The 18047-nt window shown below is 40.3% G+C and overlaps 1 pseudogene; it reads right to left on the bottom strand.

Moving 5' to 3' along the window:
• Nucleotides 1–1888: 1888 nt before the first annotated feature.
• LOC101026592 overlaps nt 1889–18047 on the bottom strand; it is a 28053-nt pseudogene continuing 11894 nt past the window's right edge.

The raw sequence follows: 18047 nt of genomic DNA, 5'->3' as shown, positions 1-18047 counted from the left end.
TTTTATTTATTTATTTATTTTTGAATGCTGTTACTATTTATTGACATCAAAACAAAACAAGCTAAAACTAAAAGTTGCTATTTATTTATTTATTTATTTATTTTAGATGGAGTTTTGCTCTTGTTGCCCAGGCTGGAGGGCAATGGCACCATCTCGGCTCACCGCAACCTCTGCCTCCCAGGTTCAAGTGATTCTCCTGCCTCAGCCTCCTGAGTAGCTAGGATTACAGGCATGTGCCACCATACCCAGCTAATTTTAATTTTACCCAGCTACTAAAAATAGAGACAGGTTTTCTTCATATTGGTCAGGCTGGTCTCGAACTCCGACTTCAGGTGATCCTCCCACCTAGGCCTCACAAAGTGCTGGGATTACAGGCGTGAGCCACCGTGCCCAGCCCTAAAAGTTGCTATTTAACAGGAACAGACATTGGTGCACTTTCCTTCCTGGAGAAGAGATGCACTCAGATCATGAGATCTAAGATCAAACATGCACTGGATTGTCAAGAGTCAAACAAGGCCTACATTTTACCTTTTAATAGAAAAAATGCTGACAAGGCCTGCATTTTACCTCTTAATAGAAAAAATGCTGAAGACAAAATGAGATGGTTAAAATATTCTTTATGCTAAGCTCATGTAAGCAAACACAAAACTAGAACTAATCTTAAAACTTTAGGACACTGGATACAGAAGTAACATGACTATTTAAATTTTTGCATCAATGAAAGTTTGTTCTACCCTTCACTGTACTTGTACTAAAAGGACATGCTTGTTGCTTCTACACTACATAAAGTCAACAGTTATCATCAACAATGCAATAGAACTAGATCAGAATAAGACTTCAAAACGACTCTGTTCCACCCAAATTAAGAAAATTCAATTCAGGATGAACAACGGCTTTTGATTTTAGAACCAGCTCTTATTTTCCTCTCATGTGATACGTAACGGAGTCCTCACTTGACATTTTCCTCTGCAAATTGCAGTGCATGTCCTCGCCATCACCTTTTTCTGACACTTTAAAGTTAATTTGTAGAAACTGCAAAAACAATGAAATTATACTTTCAATTCTGAACCTCCAATCAGGTTCCTGCTTTGATATAAAAGTTACTCCTCTGCAGTGTACCCCACCAGTACAGCGATCCCCTTTCTCTCTATTCCTTTGCCCTGAAGGAACTTCCCGATTGCTTAACATGCGCTCTTTGGCTGCCTAGACAGTCAGGACACCTAAGGCCATCTGGACTTATCACTCCTCTCCTCCTTCTTTTCTATGGCTAATATCACCTTCCTGCTTTTTTTCTATTGCTGAATTTCCAGACTCGGTGCTGTCATCAGGGCAGAGAGTTGATTTCAGCTTCGAGCTCCTGGTTGGTAAAGCTACATCGCTGGATCCTTGTTTCTTATGCAGTCTCTCTTGACCACTTCTTTCTTTTCAGTTTTTTTCTGAACTGCCTATTGATTCTGCACTTTCAGCCTTCTTTCCTTTATCCCGAAGTACTTCTTTCTCTTTTTTCATTTCTTCTTTTCTCTTAAAAGTCTTCTCTTTCTCATAGCGCTCCTTCTGCCTACGGCACTCTTCCTCTTACCGCTTCAGCCTCTCTCTCTCAAAGTATGCGCCCTGATCTCATTCATAATCCCGTCCCCCCTCCCTGTAGTCTCTGCTGCTCTCATCTTCAGGTCTCTTTGGCTTTTCTTATCTATCTATTTATTTATTTATTTGTGACAGAGTCTTGCTCTGTGGTGCAGTGGTGCAATCTCGGCTCACTCTGCAACCTCTGCCTCCTGGGTTCAAGTAATTTTCTTGCCTCAGCCTCCCAAGTAGCTGGGATTACAGGTGCCCGCCACCATGCCTGGCTAATTTTTGTATTTTTAGTAGAGACAGGGTTTTACCATGTTGGCCAGGCTGGTCGACCTTAAGTGATCCGCCCACACTGGCCTCCCAAAGTGCTGGGATTACAGGCAGGAGCCACCTCGCCCAGCCCTGGCATTTCATCTTTAAATTCGCTATCAGAACGCTTGGGCAATGTACAACTTTGCCCTCTGGTTCTTTCATCATTCAGATTCTCTTTGTCCAGTTTCTTGGCTTTGTCTCTTTTGTCCAATTCTTTTCCACCTCCTTTTTCTGGCTTCTTGAGTAGCTTAATCTTTGGTTCATCTTTTAACTTGTCCCTTTCTTAAATTCTGTCTATCTTCTTTAGCTTTTCTATATCTTTTCTTTTTCATTTCTTTTCTTTCCATTTCCTTCTCTCTTCTCGTTGTCTTTTTCTTTCTATTTCTTGCCTTCTTCTTTTCTCTTTTCTTCTCTCATTCTCTGCTTGTTTTTCAGGAAGCTCAGAAGTGGGGTTGTCTTTTTAGCTATTAATTCTCTATGTTTTGCTTCTATTTCCTCTAGCAGTGTCTCTGGAGTAGATGTTATTTTCTCATTATCTGTGGCACAACTTTCAAAAACTTTCTATATTCTGGATCATCATCAATAGTCCCAACTTTGGTATCTCTTTTCTTAGTCTTCTTTTTTGTAGGTTTTTGAAAAGGTGCAAATTCTACGATAGCAGGATATTCCTGATCTTTATTGTCAAGGAATACATAACCATCAAAGCAATCCCTGAACAAAATAATGTCCTCTTGGTTTTTAAAGTTGATGTGTGCTCTGGCATAGGATATGAGCTAGTATCATTCGAAAAAAACTCAAAATAATCATGCTCAGGCACAGGTTGAAGATGTTCCTGTATTGGGGGAAATTCGACCCCTGATATTTCACATGGGTTCTTTTCTATTTTCCCAAGTGTTGGCTGGCATGAGAAGAGTACAAAAGAGAGAAATTTTAAAGCTGGGTGTCCGAAGGAGACATCACATGTTGGCAGGTTCCGTGATGCCCCCTGAGCTGTAAAACCAGCAAGTTTTTATTAGCAATTTTCAAAAGGGAGGGAGTGTACGAATAGGGTGTGGGTCACAGAGATCACATGCTTCAAGGGCAGCAAAAGATCACAAGGCAGGAGGTCATGGTGAGATCACAAGGTCAGGGCGAAACTAGAATCACTAATGAACTTCCATGTCCAGCTGTGCACGCATTGTCATTGATAAACAAGGTTCAAGAGCAGAGAACCAGTCTGACTGGAATTTGCCAGGCTGGAATTTCCTAATCCTAGCAAGCCTGGGGTTGCTGCAGGAGACTAGGGTGTGTTTCATCCCTATTTACATCTGCATAAGGCAGACACCCCCAGAGCGGCCACTCAGAGGCCTCCTCTGGGAATGCATTCTTTTCCCAGGGCTGTTAATTATTAATATTCCTTACTGGGGAAAGAATTCAGGGATATTTATCTTACCTGTTTTTGTTAATAAGAGAAATATGGCTCTGTTCTGCCCCACCCACAGGCAGTCACACTTTAAAGTTATCTCCCTTGTTCCCTGAAAATCGCTGTTATCCTGTTCTTAAGGTGCCCAGGTTTCATATTGTTCAAATACACATGCTCTACAAACAACTTGTGCAGTTAACACAATCATGACAGGGTCCTAAAGTGACCTTCATCCTCAGCTTATGAAGACAACGGGATTAAGAGATTAAAGACAGGCATAGGAAATCACAGGAGTATTGATTGGGGAATTGATAAATGTCCATGAAATCTTCACAATTTATGTTCAGAGATTGCAGTAAAGACTGGCGTAAGAAATTATAAAAGTATTAATTACTAAGAAATTATAAAAGTATTAATTAATAAAGGTCCATGAAATCTTCACAATTTATGTTTTTTTGCTGCGGCTTCAGCCGGTCCCTCCATTCAGGGTCCCTGACTTCCCGCAGCATTCCTGAAGCTGCTCCTTGGTCAAAGTGGGAGGTGATCTTCGAATTACCACCTTGCTCAGTGCCTCTTTCTTCTCCTTGTTGTGATCCTGCTTATCCAGTTCCCTTGGAACTGTCCCCTGAAGTCACACCTCCACTGCCTATGGTCTTGGGGGGTGTGGTACAGGGGGTTAATGGTTAGCAGGGTTACTCACTTCTCCTTAGGCCTATGCTCCTTTTCTTCTTTTTTTTTTTTTGAGACGGGGTCTGGCTCTGTCGCCCAGGCTGGAGTGCAGTGGCCGGATCTCAGCTCACTGCAAGCTCCGCCTCCCGGGTTCACGCCATTCTCCTGCCTCAGCCTCCCAAGTAGCTGGGACTACAGGCGCCCGCCACCTCGCTCGGCTAGTTTTTTGTATTTTTTTTTTAGTAGAGACGGGGTTTCACCGTGTTAGCCAGGATGGTCTCGATCTTCTGACCTCGGGATCCGCCCATCTTGGCCTCCCAAAGTGCTGGGATTACAGGCTTGAGCCACCGCACCTGGCCTCCTTTTCTTCTTTATGGCCACAGATACCTTCCTTGTGGCAGCAGCTCAGCTGGAACAGCACTCCTTTTTTTTTTTTTTTCTTTTTTCTTTTTTTTGTGACGGAATCTTACTCTGTCACCCAGGCTGGTGTGCAATGGTGAGGCCTTGGCTCACTGTGACCTCCACCTCCCAGGTTCAAGTGATTCTCCTGCCTCAGTCTCCTGAGTAGCTGGGACTAAAGGCATGCGCCACCACACCCGGCTAATTTTTGTATTTTTAGTAGAGATGCATGTTTGCCAGGCTGGTCTCAAACTCCTGATCTCAAGTGATCCACCCGCCTCAGCCTCCCAAGGTGCTGGGATTACAGGTGTGAGCCACTGCACTCGGCCCCAAATCCTTAGTTAAGGACTTAATTTAAATTACTTGATGTGCCTGGTAGAAAAAACACAGAGACCTTGAAAAGAACCATTTTCAACTCAGGCTACAAAGTTTTCTTTTCTTTTCTTTTCTCTTCTCTTCTCTTCTCTTCTCTTCTTTTCTTTCTTCTCTCTCTCTCGATGGAGTTTCACTCTTGTTGCCCAGGCTGGAGTGCAGTGGCACCATCTGGGCTCTCTGCAACCTCCGCCTCCTAGGTTCAAGTGATTCTCCTGCCTCAGCCTCCTGAGCAGCTGGGATTATAGGAGTAAGCCACCATGCCCAGCTAATTTTTGTATTTTTAGTAGAGATGCGGTTTCGCTATGTTGGGAGGCTGGTCTCGAACTCTTGACCTCAGCCTCCCAAAGTGCTGGGATCACAGACATGAACCACTGCTCTGGCCTGTTTTTAAAATAGTTTGTTTCTCTGCTGAGATTCACTGTGAACACGTTTTTATTTATGTCAAACAGCAAGGTTATAATAGCTATTTTAAAATCCTGGTCTGCTAATTCTAACCTTTGAGTCATCTTGAGGTTGATCTTGGTTGTTTTTCTCTTGAGAATGGGTCACCTTTTTCTCTTTCTTTGTATACTGAGTAATTTTGAATTGTAACTTAGATATTATGAAAGCCATGTTATGGAAACTTTGAATTCTCTCATATTTCCTCAAAGAATGCTGACATTTTTGGCATTCAGTTAATTTGGTTGGACTGCAACTGCAAGCTCTGTCTCTTGGGTAGCAGCTCAAACCTTAGTTCGGGTCTTTTATTCTTAGCTGGACTGCATGAGGTCTGCTCTGTGTTTATGAGATTCAGGGGTCAGCCAGAGATTTGGTCAAAGTTTATACACAGAAATTGTGGTTCCCTTTCTCTGACTCTTTTTGGGATTCCCCCCTTACTTTGCAATGTCTGTGGTGGTTTCAAACTCTGTCCTCTGTTTTTTAGGTCATAAAGACTGAAGGTTTTCTGTGAGTTTTAGCTGTCTTATATGGTGCCAACTGTGGCCTGCTCTGAGACTAAAAGCTGAAAAAAGTGGCAGACTTACCCCATGCTACCTCCTTTCAAGTGTCAGCTCCCTTTTTGAATCTGTCTGCTTTTGTTCTGTGAACAGTTCCTTCAAGTAATTTGTTTTGTATTTTATTGAGAGTTTATAGTTGTTATCTGTGGGAGGTTAGGTACATTAGACACTTACTCAAACATATTACTCAGCCCATTTCAAGTCATTAACTTTAAACAATGGCAAGTTAATTATGTGTGCTAAAGTATTTAACATACCCATAAAGAGAGCTTTTTTTTTTTTTTAAACAAATGGGGAGTGACAACCAATTAAAGAATCATTGTATTATTCCAAATTTTCATAAGTGTAGCCACTTAAAATAACATATATTTATTATTTCACAGTTTCTGTGGGTCAGAAGTCACCCAGTTAGCCAAGTCTTCTATTTTAGGGTCTCACAAGACTGCAGTCAAGGTGTTGTTGAGGGCTGCAATCTCATCTGAGACTCAACTGGGGAAGGATATGTTTCTATGCTCATGTGGTTGTTGGCAGCCTGCAAGTCATTATAGGTTGTAAGACCCAGGGTCTCAGTTTCTTGCCAGATATTGGCTGGGAGTGTCCTCTGTTTCTTGTCATGTGTGCCTCCCTAACATGGTCACTTGCTTCATCAATGTCAGCAAGGGAGAGGGACTTCTAGCAAGATAGATTATAATCTTACGCAATGTAATCACAGATATTACATTCCATCCTCTTTACCAGCTACACTCAAGGGAAGGAGATCTCAAATGTGTAAGTAACAGGAGGCAGGGATAAGGGGAAAGACTCTTAGAGTCTTTTCATGGCAGTTATGAAATCATTTTAGAAAGTGATAAACAGGATAGAGTAGGGTAAAATAGACAAGAGGATATTGCTTTCAGTAAAAGCAACTACTGTCTCATAGAAGTTTTGATTCAATCAATCGATAATTGAATTCAATAATAATAATTCAATATATGTATATCTAATATATATTATGATTTCTATGTCATTATATATATCATCATACATATCTTGATCACCATGTAAAATATATTGTGTCACGGTCAAAAAGATTTGAAAAACACACCATTAGATATATAAATAGAAGGCATAACTTTTAAAATAGCAGAAGGGAAAAGTGGAATGACAAAAAAATTTCAAATATGAGATTAAGAAAGGAGAAAAAAAGAAACACAAAAACGTTACTTTTTCTGCCTCCTGTCTTCCTGTTTTATGGTCTGAAGTGTCTCTCAAGGCAATAAGGTGAGGCAATCACAGGGCTCGCATTGTTTATTTATCATATCTCAAGAAACACTGTCCTCCATTCCTCAATGTCTAATGTTTTAGAAAGTATCAATTTATATTTTCTGCCTGATTGTTTAGTTGTTTCAGGTGGAAAGATCAATATAGTCCCTGTCACTCCATCTTGGTCAAGAGTGAAAGTCCCAGTCCCAGATAGCTTACCCACAAGTTCTACCAAACATTCGTGGGACAAATAATAAATAATAATAACAAAAATTTCAGTTCACACAAATTTTCCCAGAGAAGATGAAAAGGAGTATTTCCCCTAAGAAAAATCATATTTGCCCTCCCGGTCCTTCCAGTGGTTTGAGACACTGGTATACACTTTTTGCCAGATATGCTCTTCTCCAATATCAGTGCTCAAGACATAGTGAAGAAAAAAAAAAAAAAAAATCCCCGAATGATGATTAGAGACATCGCCACTAAAAAACTACATTTATAAGCTAGGATTTGTTATATGCAAATATTTTCTGCCTCTTATTTTGTTCTGTTTAAAATATTAACGTACATTTGTATAAATAATGCTTTTAAAAAAAAAAAGAAAAGGAGTATTTCCCCACTCATGTTATGAGGCCAGCATAACTTGACTAAAACCTGGAGCGTACAGAATTAGGAACGCCAATCTCTCTTAGAAACATAGATGTGGAAATCTTAGATGGAACACTGGCACAGCAAGTCCAGAAATATGTAAAATGTCAATACTTTGTGACTAAGTTGGGTTTATCCTAGGAATGCAAGTTGGATTTTAAATTAGAAAATCAGTTAATATAATTTGCCAAATTAACACTTTCTGGTTAAAAATAAAAAACAATGTTAATAGCATTTTAAATTTTAATATAGTTTAATTTAATTTTTCTTGAGACAGAGTTCCACTCTGTCGCCTAGGCTGGAGTGCAGTGGTGTGATCTCAGCTCACTGCAACCTCTGCCTCCCAGGTTCAAGTGATTCTCCTGCCTCAGCCTCCTGAATAGCTGGGATTACAGGTGCCCACCACCACCATGCCCGGCTAATTTTTGTATTTTTAGTAGAGACGAGGTTTCACCACGTTGGCCAGGATGGTCTCAAACTCCTGACCTCAGGTGATCCACTTGCCTGGGCCTCCCAAAGTGCTGGGATTACAGGCATGAGCCACTGCGTTCAGTCGTTAATAGCTTTATTTATTTATTTATTTATTTATTTATTTATTTATTTGAGATGGAGTCTCGCTCTGTCTCCCAGGGTGGAGTGCAGTGGCCTGATCTCGGTTCACTGCAAGCTCCACCTCCTGGGTTCATGCCATTCTCCTGCCTCAGCCTCCTGAGTAGCTGGGACTAGAGGTGCCCGCCACCACGCCCGGCTAATTTTTTTTTTTTGTATTTTTAGTAGAGACGGGGTTTCGTCGTGTTAGCCAGGATGGTCTGGATCTCCTGACCTGGTGATCCACCCGCCTCGGCCTACCAAAGTGCTGGGATTACAGGCGTAAGCCACCGCGCCTGGCCAATAGCATTTTTAAGCATCAGAAATTAAAATAAAATACAATTTATAAAAGCACATCATTGACTTTTGGGTAAAAACAGTGGATTGAATACAAGCATTTTTAGTTATTCACTCCCCAAACCTCACTTAAGTGACAGCAACTATAGCAACATTTTAAAAAAAATCATAAACCAATAAATAGGAGGAGGTAATAGAGGACACAACAATTTAGAAGCTAGAAGGCAGCTGGATGAGCTGGAAATGAGTAAGCAGTCTAAAGAAAACTGAATTAAAGCTGGAAGTGGGGAAAACAAAGGACCAACCCAATTTAAACCACAAAATAAATAAAAGCTCAGACTCTAGTGGCACCATAAACATCTAGAAATAGGGGGAAATGTGGAGGAGTTAAAATAAAGAGGTTTGGTTGAAATAGTATTTAAGAATCAAATCCTTAGATACTCTATTCCTTCTCCTTTTCATGCAGCCAGCCATCACTCTGTACTTATAATACTATACTACCCCAATCCTGAAAAAAAGACTTCAAGCCCTTCTATAGCAAGGGTGAAACAGAGGCCCTCTGAACCTGGGGATTCCAAGCATAACTGAAGATAAACTTAGTAAGCAGAAAATGGGAGGATTAGCTGAAGCATGTATATTGGTTGCTGAGAAACTATTTAGTCCCCAGGCTTCATTCTCCACTTAACTCTCAGAATTCCCAGCAGGAGAGTAGTAGAGAAGTAGAAAAGAGCCTAAAAAAACTGACACCGGCATTTCTCCACTAAATGACCCAGTCAAATCACCTTACTGTCAATGTCACAATTGGTAAGCCCCATTCATGTGCTTAATCAGCATTTTAATCTCTCATTCTTAAAAATTAACAAATATCCGCCAGGTGCAGTGGCTTATGCCTGTAATTCCAGCATTTTGGGAGGCCGAGGCCAGCAGATTACTTGAGGCAAGGAGTTCGAGACCAGCCTGGCCACAATGGCAAAACTCTGTCTCTACTAAAAATACAAAAATTAGCCGGGCATAATGGTGGACAACTATAATTTCAGCTACTCAAGAGGCTGAGGCAGGAGAATCACTTGAACCCGGGAGATGGAGGTTGCAGTGAGCCAAGATTGCACCACTGTACTCCAGCCTGGGTGACAGCGAGACTGTCTCAAAAAGCAAAGCAAAACAAAACAAACAAACAAAGGAACCACAAATATTGCCACTAAAGTATCTATTATGAAAATTAGATACCAAAACCAAACAGAACAAAATCATTCATTGAGTTTCTAATAAGCTTTGCAGTGGCCCACTTTTATATATAAGTACATAATTATATATAAAAGTGGAACATGTCACACAGCCACTAACTGGCACAGCCAGGACAAGGAGCTGAATATTTCAGCTTGTCTTCTCTCACCCTCCATGCCAAAATGCTTCCTGAAACTGAGGATTTTAGGCACTGGGGCTTCCTCTCTTAGATAGGAAATAATCCAATAGACACATTCTCCTAAGATACGAATGATCCTTTCTTCTTTACTCCTCAGCTCTCAAACTGGGAATTGCATTTGAAAAAAGGAGCTTGCTTAATTTACATTAGAACCATGATAATGGTGGATTTCTAAACCAGAGAATATGGGGCTTTGTCGGGCATAGTAAAGACTGTGGATTTTTTTTTTCTAGTTGTGATGTGGAGTCTTGGAGGATTTTTAACCTGAGTTATAACAAGGGCTGACATATATTTTAAAAAGTATCCTTCTGGGTGTTGTATGATTTATTCTTGGTGGTCCCTAAAAGATGATGGTGGACAAAGGGAGGTGTGTGAGCTTGGGGTGTGGGGGCCACACTGGGTGCGGGGGTGTTGGGATGGTGGCTGAGCATGAAAAAGACAGGCTGTCCTAGAGCAAACTGTACCCGTGGGCAGCTAATGGCACGTGTGAGTGACACAATTCCCAACTGATTAGAGGCAGCAGAGAGTCCTGAGCTCGCCTCCATTTCTTGCCACTTCACCAGAGCTGAGACTACTCTGTGGGCTACTTGAAGTCATGAAGCCTTTTTTGGTAACTTTGGCTGTGCTGCTGCTCTTCTTCCAAGTCACTCCAGGTAACCTAGACCTCTTCAGGGGAGGGTCTGGGAGTAGACAGTGAGTCTTGGTTAGGGTACACCAGGGCCTGGGAGGATGGGCTGACAGGGAGTAATGTGAAGTATTAATTGTCTGGAGGAAGAGGAAAGAGTCTCCAGATCCTGGTTTAGAACATGACTCACCATTTTCAAGTTCTGTAATGCCCCCAGCAATCTACTTGGTGCCTATGAGTTTCAGTTTATTCCTTTCTCAATTTAAAATAATAAATTAGGTTGAGGGATCAACATTGGAGACCTTGAAATTTTGATGTAAAACAAACGTAGCTTTTTACATTTTCTGTAATTCGTTTGAATGTTTCCCATCCTGCTGGTAGGAAAAGTGAGAGTTAGGGCACAGGGATGTACGCAACTTCAGAAGACAATTGTATTCATCTTTTTTGATTTAAAAGAGCCTCTCAGATTAGCTCATTCTGCTTTAAAATGTTCAGTCTTTCAGCATTTCTGCTTTCATCCTGCCCCCTTCTTCTTCTCAGGATGGCAGCTGGATTTAAGGGATAGTGGACATGTCATTGCTTAGTTAAATAACTCGTTCGTTCAGTAAATATTGTCGAGTGGATTCCGTGTGCCAGGCACAGGTGCTGGAGATAGAGCAATGAATCAACCAACCAACCAACCAACCAAACAAACAAACAAAATCTCCATCTTCTTGGAGCTTATGATTCTATTGGAGGAGGGAATGAGCAGGGTAAGCAGGGGATAGCAAGTATCAGGGGATGTGAGTTTGGAGCTTAAAAAGGGGTATTAAGGAAATGCCTCACTGAGAAGGTGACATTCAAATGAAGACTCGAAGGAAGTGAGGGGTGAACCATACAGATATGTTGGGAAGAACCTTCATTTATAAGCTGAATTCCTTATCAAAGAGGCATTTTCCCTCATCTATTTGGTTACCTCGGGGTTTAGAGAGTTCAGAGAGGAAGGCAGGATAAATGCTTGAGTTTATCTTTGCTTAATCAGTTTGAGAGATAATGAATTAGTTTTCTATCAGCCTCTGAGGTTGAGCCATTAGGTTTTCTTAAATATTATTTATTTTGAACTGATGATTCTAAGCAATGAGTTCAATCTATTACAATTATTATCGCTATAGAAGTACAAATTGTCCTAATCTTGGCCAATAAGAGTCTCTTTAATTTGGCTCATTAGTCTTTTAGATATATCCCTATCAGTCTTTGATGGCTTTCTTGGTATCTGGTACTACAGAATGTTTCAAGATCATCTTGTAATTTACTGCCCAATAACTGGAATCCGCCATATCTCCAAGAAGTCCTGTTTTTTAAAAAAAAGTTTACGGGGAGTTAGTATTTTAAGATTCCAACATGGGTACTAGGGATACTAATTTCTACTAGTTAGTCATTGTTTCTAAACTTTCTTAGTGACCAGAGCTGGAAAAATTTCAGTCTATTTATCCATCTGTCAATCATCTATTTATTTTATCTATTTAAATATAAAATACTTGTGAGTTCATATTGGCATTTTCAATTCAAATTCAGAACTCAAATTCAGAATCAACTTTTATATACATCAGTATTTTCTTTTCTATACTGAGAATTCTGGTTCTCAAGGTCACAGGGGATGATAGAATTAGAATATCCCATGATTACTCATTTGATTGATCTCTCATTACATATACAATAGTTGTAGTAAAATAATATCAATCCTACCATAATGTCATGATTACCCAAACTAGTTAAGATGTCTGCATATGCTGTCACCATTATTCTCTTATTTTTATGTTGTACTGTATTTATATTGTCAGAACATATAGCCATTACGTACTTCACTCCCTCTTTTAAAATCCTCATTTTGGTTCTACAAGTATCTTTATATTTAATATTTAGTTCTGTATCAATGCTCCTCTCATTTGCTTGTCTACAGCTCTTTTTCTAGTAGATTCTTTAGAAAGGGCTCATGGGTTTCACTGGATATTTCCTGAGTTTCAATATGGTGATAGACTATAACACCACCCTGGATATCTAGAGGGAATGCCTCCTTCTTCTACAGCCCCCTTCTTCTGTCTGGCCCTCTGTTAGTCTTTTCAATCCAGGACCCATTTCTGCTCATAACTGATATCAGGTCCTTTCTTTTTTCTTTTTGCAGTAGGCAGCATTGAAAAATGTTGGAATTTTCGTGGCTCCTGCCGTGACGAATGCCTGAAGAACGAAAAGGTCTATGTTTTCTGCATGAGTGGTAAATTGTGCTGTTTGAAGCCCAAGGACCAACCACATTTACCACAGCGTACAAAGAATTAGTGCTTTAAAGTCTGAGGCCACAAAAATGAAGATAAACTTGCCCTGACTCTGATGTCAGTAGATTCCTGAGCTTTATTAAAACATCTTTGGCTGACTTCTGTGTTTGTCTCTTAGTATACCTAATCAAGCTCAAGCAGAAAATGTGTGGGTAAAGTTGTATATACATGAGAGGAAACTGGACCTACTATGTGCTAGGTATTTTGGATACTTTCCTTTTTATTTATTTATTTTTGTTTTAGTGATGGAGTCTCAGTCTGTCACCCAGGCTGGAGTGTAGTAGCATGATCATGAATCACAGCAGTCTTGAACTCCTGGGCTCAAGCAGTCCTTCTGACTCAGCCTCCGGAATAGCTGGGACTAATGCCTGGCTAATTTTGTTTTCTTTGTAGAGATGAAGTCTTGCTTTGTTGCCCACACTGGTCTCAAACTTCTGGCCTCAATCTTTCCTCCTGCCTCCGTCTCTCGAAGTGCTGGGATTATAGGCGGGAGCCACCACATGCAGAGCTTTTCCTTTTTTATGAAAAAGGAAATCTCATCTATTCCTTAATTTTTTAAGTGGTTTTATTGAGGTATAACTGATAAATAAAAATTATGTATATTTAAGGTATACAACATGATGATTTGATATGCAAATACATTGTGAAATGATTACCACAGTCAAGTTAATTAATGCATCCATCACCTCACATGGTTACCAATTTTTTTTTTTTTTTTTTACAGTGTGTTGAAACACTTAAGATCTACTGTCTTAGTAACTCTCAAGTATACTGTATAGTATTGTTAACTGTAGTCACTAGTGTGGTTTGGACGTTTTTATTCCCTCCAAAATTCATGTTGAAACACAATGCCCAATGCAACAGTATTAAGAGGTATGATCTTTAGGAGGTGATTGGGTCAGGAGGGCTCCACCCTCATGAAAGGGATTCGGTGAGCTTATGAAAGGGCTTGACAGAAGGAGTTTGCCCCTTTTCACCCCGTGAGTCCCTTTCCCCCATGTGAGGACGCAGCGTTCCTACCCTCTGGGAGATACTGCAACAAGGAACCATCTTGGAACCAGAGAAACTGGGCCCTCACGAGCCGTGATCTTGGGCTTCCCAGTTTCCAGAATTGTGAGAGATAAATTTCTCTTCTTTATAAGTCATTCAGCCTCAGGTATTTTGCTACAGCAGCACAAATGATCCCAGACAATCACCATGTGTAACAGTTGATCTCCAGCACTTACTCATCTTATAACGGAAAGTTTGTATCCTTTGACTAACATCTCCCCATTTCCCACATCTCTCAGCCCCTGGAAACCATCATTTTATTATCTGTGTCTGCAAATTCAACATTTTTAGATTCTACATATAAGTGAGATCATGCATTATTTGTCATTTGGTAATTGGCTTATTTCCCTTAAGATAATGTCCTCTAGGTTCATCTGTGTTATCATAAATGGCAGGATTTTCTTCTTTTTTTATGGCTGAATAATACTTCATTGTATAATATACTATATTTTCTTTATCCATCCATCCATAAACAGGCATTTAGGTTGATTCTGTATCTTGGCTAGTATGAATAATACTGCAATGAGCATAGGAGTGCAGGTATCCCTTCAACATACTGAATTCATTTCCTTTGGATATCTACCCATGTATTTGTCTGTTCTCACTGTGCTATAAAGAAATACCTGAGACTTGGTAATTTATAAACAAAAGAGGTTTAATTGACTCACAGTTCTGCATGGCTGGAGAGGCCTCAAGAAGCTTACAATCATGGCAGAAGGTGAAGGGGAAGCAAGGCACATCTTCCATGGCAGCAGTTAAGAGAGAGGTCACCAGGGGGACTGCCAAACACTTTCAAAAACCATCAGATCTTGTGCGAACTCACTCATTATCACGAGAACAGCATGGGGGAAACTGGCCCCACAATCCAGTCACCTCCCACCAAGTCCTTCCCTTGACATGTGGGGATTACAATTCAAGATGAGATTTGGGTGGCGACACAGAGTCAAACCATATCAACCCAGGATTCATATAGTAATTATATTTTTATTTTTTTGAGGAACTTTCATACGGTTTTCCTTAATGCCTGCACTAATTTACATTCCTACCAATAGTATGCCAGTGTTCTTTTTTCTTCATATCCTTGCCAACACTTGTTATCTTTCATCTTTTTGATAATAGCCATTCTAACAGGTGTAAAATGATATCCTGTGGCTTTAATTTGCATTTCCCTGATGATTTGTGATGTTGATGATTTTTTTCATATACTTGTGGGACATTCATATGTCTTCTTTTAAGAAATGTCTATTCAGGTCCTTTGCCTATTTCAAAATCAAGTTATTTATTTTCTAATTATTGAGTTATATGAGTTTCCTTATATATTTTGGATATTAACGTCTTATCAGATGTTTGAATTGCAAATATTTTCTCTCATTCTGTAGGTTGTCTCCTCACTCTGTTGATTTCCTTGACTGTGCAGAAGCTTTTTAGTTTGATGTAATCCCATTTGTCTATTTTTTCCTTTGTTGCTTGTGCTGTTGGGATCATATCCAAAATATCATTGCTCAGACGAATGTCATGGAGATTTTTCTCCTTGTTTTCTTCTAGTAGTTTCACTGTTTCAGGTCTTATGTTTAAGTCTTAAATCCATTTTGAGTTGATTTTTGTATATGGTGTGAGATAAGGGTCTAACTTCATTCTTCTGCATGTGGATATCCAGTTGTTGCAACATCATTTATTGAAGAGATATCCTTTCCCTTTTGTGTGTTCTTGGCACCATTGTTGAAAATCAATTGACTGTAAATGCATGGATTTATCTCTGGACTCTCTATTCAGTCCCATTGGTCTGTGTGTCTGTTTTTATGCCAGTACCATGCTGTTTTTATTACTATCCTGCAACTTTACTAAATTCCTTATTTTTTGATGCTATTGTAAGTGGGATTGCTTTTAAATATCTTTTTGTTTTTTTTTTTTTTGAGAGGGAGTTTCGCTCATCACCCAGGCTGGAATGCAATGGCATGATCTTGGCTCACTGCAACCTCCACCTCCCAAGTTCAAGTGGTTCTCCTGCCTCAGCCTCCCAAGTAGTTGGGATTACAGGCTCCCGCCACCATGCCCCTCTAATTATTTTGCTTTTTTTTTTTTTTTTTTTTTAGTAGAGACAGGGTTTCACCATGTTGTTCAGGCTGGTCTCAAACTCCTGACCTCAGGTGATCAAAGTGCTGGGATTACAGGCGTGAGCCACCATGCCTAGCCTGTTTTTAAATATCTTTTTAAGATAGTTCATTATTCATTGAATCCTTTCAATCAATCCAATAAGTAGTTATTGTCATCACTTTTATTTATGAATGGGGAAACCAAGGGTCAGATTGGTGAAGTAATTTACCTAATGCTATGATACTCATATAACTAACAAGAGGAGGTACTGGAATTAAATACTAGTATACACGACCCAAAGGAGAGGGTAGAAGATATAAGCTTGCAAATAACTCCTTGCTCCTAGACCATTGCTAATATAAATGGAAATGTCTATTGTATTTATTTGAATTTCTTAAATGAAAACCTGGGAGTGGATAGTGTTACAAAGGGGTCTTAGGTTGGGCACGGTGGCTCACGTCTGTAATCCCAGCACTTTGGGAGGCTGAGGTGGGCAGATCACGAGGTCAGGAGATCGAGACCATCCTGGATAACACAGTGAAACCCCGTCTCTACTAAAAAAAAAAATACAAAAAATTAGCCAGGCGTGGTGGCGGGCGCCTGTAGTCCCAGCTACTTGGGAGGCTGAGGCAGGAGAATGGTGCAAACCTGGAAGGCGGAGGTTGCAGTGAGCCAAGATTGTGCCACTGCACTCCAGCCTGGGTGACAGAGCGAGACTCCGTCTCAATGCAAAAACAAAAACAAAGGGGTCTTAATTTCTGGGGTTGTTACAGAAGTTGAGCAGTTAAGCAGGAAAATTAACTTTATCCACAGGTCTAATTTTTACTCCATTGCTTTCTCTCTGTATTTGTTATTTTAATTTTGATATTTAGTTTAAATGTTTATCAAAACCATACATCCACATAGTTTTAAAAATCGACTTTGGGCCGGGCGCGGTGGCTCAAGCCTGTAATCCCAGCACTTTGGGAGGCCGAGGCGGGCGGATCACGAGGTCAGGAGATCGAGACCATCCTGGCTAACATGGTGAAACCCCGTCTCTACTAAAAATACAAAAAACTAGCCGGGCGTGGTGGCGGGCGCCTGTAGTCCCAGCTACTCGGAGGCTGAGGCGGGAGAATGGCCTGAACCTGGGAGGCGGAGCTTGCAGTGAGCCGAGATCGCGCCACTGCACTCCAGCCTGGGTGACACAGCGCGAGACTCCGTCTCAAAAAAAAAAAAATAAAAATAAAAATCGACTTTGAATAAGAGACTATAATAGTATATAATAGTATCACATAAGACTATAATAAAATATAGGAGTCATCTGTCTCCCTTTCCTCATTTCTTGCTTTTCAAAAAACTACTTTAACATCTTTTGGTTTTTTCCTTTGGATTTCACTTCCATGTCTTCCGTCATTGTTTACCAATATGCTTATATGGTTACTTCTTAATTTTTTAGTTTTAGGCACTTTCCATTGGATTTCTGCTATGGAAAATGAGGATTTAGTTGTCTGCCATCTGCTCTGAATATGTTCAGAACCTTTAGGTATTTTATCAATTTTGTCTTCCTGGAGACGTTTCTCCTTGGGCATTCAGACCTGCTTCACTCTGAACTGGTTGATGTTACACCTGGTGACCTGATGTTATCCTAGATCTCTATTTGTATCATCCTGTGGATTCTTTTTGACTTTCTCCTGAGATCAATGCCTTGCTTTTTGGATCCTAGATCTTTCTTGATTTACTTTTATTTGGACAGAGCACCTCCTGAGAGCTTCCTGAAAATGTCTGACTTCAATGTACTATCCTTATACTTGGTTAGTGGTTTGGTTGGTCACTCCAAATTGGAAATTATTTTACTTTAGACTTTCGAAGGCATTGCCTCATTGTCTTTTCCAATATCTAGTGTTACCCATGTTGGGCAAATTCTTAGGAAGGAATTCAAGAGTGAGCGGTGGTAGAAGAAACCAGTTTTATGGAGGCGGTGGCAGCGTTACAGCTCCGTGTGGGCTCCTGCAGAACAGGGCTACCCCACAGGCAGTGTGTTGAGAGTAGCAGCTCAGGGGCACCTCTG

Source organism: Papio anubis, chromosome 16, assembly GCF_008728515.1.
Source record: "Papio anubis isolate 15944 chromosome 16, Panubis1.0, whole genome shotgun sequence".
NCBI classification, from domain to species: domain Eukaryota; kingdom Metazoa; phylum Chordata; class Mammalia; order Primates; family Cercopithecidae; genus Papio; species Papio anubis.
The sequence above is the reverse complement of the archived record's forward strand: the minus strand, read 5'-3'. Positions and strand labels throughout refer to the sequence as shown.